At 24.0% G+C, this 4,103-nt stretch overlaps 1 long non-coding RNA gene across 1 annotated transcript; it reads right to left on the bottom strand.

Annotated features, from left to right (window-relative positions):
* Positions 1-2,016: 2,016 nt before the first annotated feature.
* On the bottom strand, positions 2,017-2,645 carry LOC122722182. Its single transcript, XR_006349126.1, has 2 exons — positions 2,606-2,645; positions 2,017-2,511 (listed from the first exon to the last, which is right to left on the bottom strand). It is a non-coding gene; the product is annotated as an uncharacterized LOC122722182 (long non-coding RNA).
* Positions 2,646-4,103: the final 1,458 nt, after the last annotated feature.

The raw sequence follows: 4,103 nt of genomic DNA, 5'->3' as shown, positions 1-4,103 counted from the left end.
TAAAACCTTAAATTCAAATAAAACTTTATTAAATTAAATCCAAACTAAAATTAAAATCAACATATCAAACAACTAAATAGAAATAAAAAAAAATTGTACTTTGGTTTCAATTCCAAATGTTTATTTTCAATTTTATGCTAAAATTAAAATCAAAATATACATTTGAATGAATGCCAAAAGTATAATTTACTATTTTATTTGCTCCATTTTTTAATCGCTTTAATTTTTTTATTATATTCTTTTCATTTTATAATTTTTATTATTTTTTAGTTATTATTTATTTTATTTTTTATAATTCTATTTAATTTTATTTTATTTCTAACATTTTAAAAAAAATTAATATTTAATAAAATTTATGTATTTAAAATAAATATAATTAAAAATTTAAAAATATTTTTTTAATATATATAAAAAATAAAATAAATAAAAATTATGAGAATATAAAAATGAGATACATTAGTTTTTGCAATTGGAGCATTATGTCTTTACATTTTAAGAATTAAATTATATAGTTTGGATTGATACTGAAAAACGTTCAAGGAAAGAAAAATATTTTCTAAAAAAATATTTAAAGAAAAACATTATTTTAATTTAAAATTATTTTTATACTCTTTATTTTTTTGATTTTATTTAAAAATAAAAGATAAAATAATAATATTAAGAAAATAATAGTATTTTCATTTATTTTTTTATTAAAATAAGAAAAAAAATCGTTATTTTATTTTTATTAATTTAAACATAATAAAGAAAACTAAAATATAAAAGGTATTTTCTTCAGACACTGTGCTTCCCCTCCGTAACTAATCCAACCAGAGTCTAATTATCCTCCAACATAAAAAACTCCTTTTCTCCAACTTTAAAAACTCAGTTTGCAAATCAAATTGAATATCTGGGTTTTTAGGCCATTCCTTGCTCACCCCAGTCAACCCTACCTCTACTTCACCATTCTTTTTCTACTCTTTCTCCACCATGCCAAAACCAACAGAACAGCCTCCAAACAACTACAACATTATCCATATCTTGTCACAAAATAAATTGCAGTTAAAAATAGAATTTTGGTGGCTAGATGCTTTTGCCACAATATATTTTTCCCGTGACATGCCGTAGCTAGAAGTGGCGTAACTAAAGTTTAGTTACAGAATTTACCTATATTATGGCTATAATAAATATTTATTAGCTAAAATTATTGTCATTAAAAATAAATATTGTGGCTAGTTATTAGCCACGATAATAGAATATTTGTAACCACATTTTCTTTTTGCCACAACAACTTTTTTTTGTAAGTGATTTTGCTATGATTATGTTACAAAAATAATAATGTGGCAATTTAAACTTATGTATAGTTACAAATTTAATTTTATGGCTAACATATCTAAATTTAGCCATAAACTTAATTGTATGACAAAAAATATTTACTATTAGCCACATTTAAATAATTATAAGGCAAGAATAAAATTTATAGCCACAAAAATAAGAAAGTGACAAGTTCTAGTATAATTGTTACACTTAATTTTATTTTATAACTATTGAATAAAGCCACAAAATTATTAAATTAGAAGCTATTCTAAATATACTATATACGGCTACTATTAATTATTTGTAGCTAAAATGTAATATTTATTTAATTTATTATTATTTAATGAGATTATATTATAATTTACTATTATATATGTTATTTATCTATTAATAATTTTGGTAAAATTTATAATAGAATATAAAATTTATATAAAAAATTTAGCTAAAATTTAAATTTATAAAATAATTATATATTAATATTAAGACTCAATCAGAATGACAATTATAAAATAACAATAAATTTAATCCAAAATAACTAATATCCAAAATAAACTAATTTAAGTTATAAAGCAGTCACACTAAAAATACTTGAAATTATAATACTATACTAACACTAATATTAATATCTAAATTTTCTAAAAGTAGTATTATAAGGCTGCTGGCTGCTTCAAAATCCAAAACTTCAAATATACTGCAAATCATCCTCCAATTTTATCATCTTGGGAATCCTCCATAGGCTGTATAAAATTTTATTTGAAAATATTAATAACAAAATTATATAAAATAGATAAGGTTCATACTAGTTATATAGCTTACAAAAATTCTTATATTAGAAAAAAAATGAGACTTAGTTTTTAATCACTTACTGATGCAATATTATTGTTTTTCTCCAAAAGCATCTTGAATTTCTGCTCCCATATTCTATTTCTCTACAAGTTTCTCATCCATTTGCTTCTTAACATCATTTACTTGTTCACTTGCTTCTTTTTGAATTTGTTGGACACGCTCGTTTGCTTCTCTTCTTGAAGTATCAAGTTGTCTAAGTAGTTCTATCTTTGTAGGTCTAGCACCAAAATATTCCGTGACATTTTTTCTAAGACCATAAGCACGTACATAACCATTTTTTTCTGGCCCAAGTACATCAGCAAACATAGCATCATCATCCAGTGAAATTTGTCCTTCTTCTCGTTGTTTCTTTAGTTGCTGAAACTTTTCCTATATAGATATTTATATTTATTGATATTAAAAAAAATCAAAATATAGCATAAAATACATAACAAATAAATAAAACATATGTAAAAAGTATTACAATGGCTTCTTGTGATATTGGATCAATTTCTTTGCCTTTCTCTTTCTAGATTCAAGAAAAAGCTCTAAGCGAGAAGGTGTTTTTCCATTTTTTTTCTTCTGTTCAAATAAATATAAGAATTAGTATTAGTTTATCATAGATCTATATCAATAAAAATTTGAGTTCAAGCAAAACCAAACTTTCCGTAAAAGAGTCAATTGACTTAACTACAAATATGCTGCAGATAAACAAAACTTGTATAAAAGAGCTAACATTTTTACAGCTAATGATATCAATTCAAGCGTTAAAATTCATAATACTGTTGATTATTATTTACTCTATAAGTTTGGATGCTCATAGGGTTGACCAATCATAATTCATTCCTATATTTAGAATATTAAACATGGTCAAATTTCACCATTAAATGAGTGAGTTATTAATGGTATTTGCTGTCTAATCTAATACTACTAAAAAATTGCCATGTTTAACTTTAATGAGCATAAAGAAAAAGGGGATTTGTTTTGATGTGGGAAATGAAAGGTTAATAACGGCAGTCTGAGTCTAATTAGGCATTTATAGAAAAAATAGTAAATAGCATATCAAAAAGTTCTAACAATCATATGAACTTCAAAAGGCATTATTATTTTTTTTTTTTTGATAAAAATAGTTTTTATTAGAACTTTAAGAGTTATAGCAGAATACAAAGAATAACAACAAGCAGCTAGTTTATACAATTACAGGTTGACCAGTTCTTGATTGTTGAGCTACTAAAAAGAATTTGGATTAAGGAATAAGGAAAGCTAGGCACATCTTAAACCAAATAAAAGATCCATAAAAGATCAAATCATAAACTTTCTCAAGCTCTAAATTAGAATTATCAAATACTATTTTGTTTCTTTCTAGCCATAGTCCACAAAACGACAGCAGTAAAAAGGGATTATTTATGTATCATTTAATTAATAAAAAACACTATAATACTAATAAAATAAAAACAAACTCATACCATATGATCTCTCAACCGAGCAAAGCTTTTTGTCCCCGTGTATGGCGGCATAGAACGCTTGCATCTATTTGTCTTATTTTTGTTGCTTCTCTCCTAAAGAAAAATAATGAAAAATTTTCAGAATTTATGTTAGCTAACAGAAACTGAATTCATATAAAATAAATTATTAAATTTTACACGAATTTTTAATACCTGAAATGCATTTTCTGTCCAAAGATTAACCAAATACTTCCAATCTTTTACATCCATATCCTTAGGCTTGTTTCGAAGACGAAGTGAATAAGTTGCCTTTGAATCAAAGTACTTCTTCTTCAACTTATGCCTATAATACCTATATAATGCATTCATATGACCGAAAATTGCTCCCTTTCTTGCATCAGAATACTCAAAAGTGAACTTTTCCTTTTAGCAAAGAAGTAAGAAACAAAGATTATGATACTTAATAGAACTAAAAAAATTATAATCATTTTATAATGGATGTAATTTAATATAAATTTTTGTACCAATATGGTAGAC

The sequence above is a fragment of the Manihot esculenta genome, chromosome 17 (genome assembly GCF_001659605.2).
Source record: "Manihot esculenta cultivar AM560-2 chromosome 17, M.esculenta_v8, whole genome shotgun sequence".
NCBI classification, from domain to species: domain Eukaryota; kingdom Viridiplantae; phylum Streptophyta; class Magnoliopsida; order Malpighiales; family Euphorbiaceae; genus Manihot; species Manihot esculenta.
Note: the sequence above shows the minus strand (reverse complement) of the source record. Positions and strands in the feature narration are given on the sequence as shown.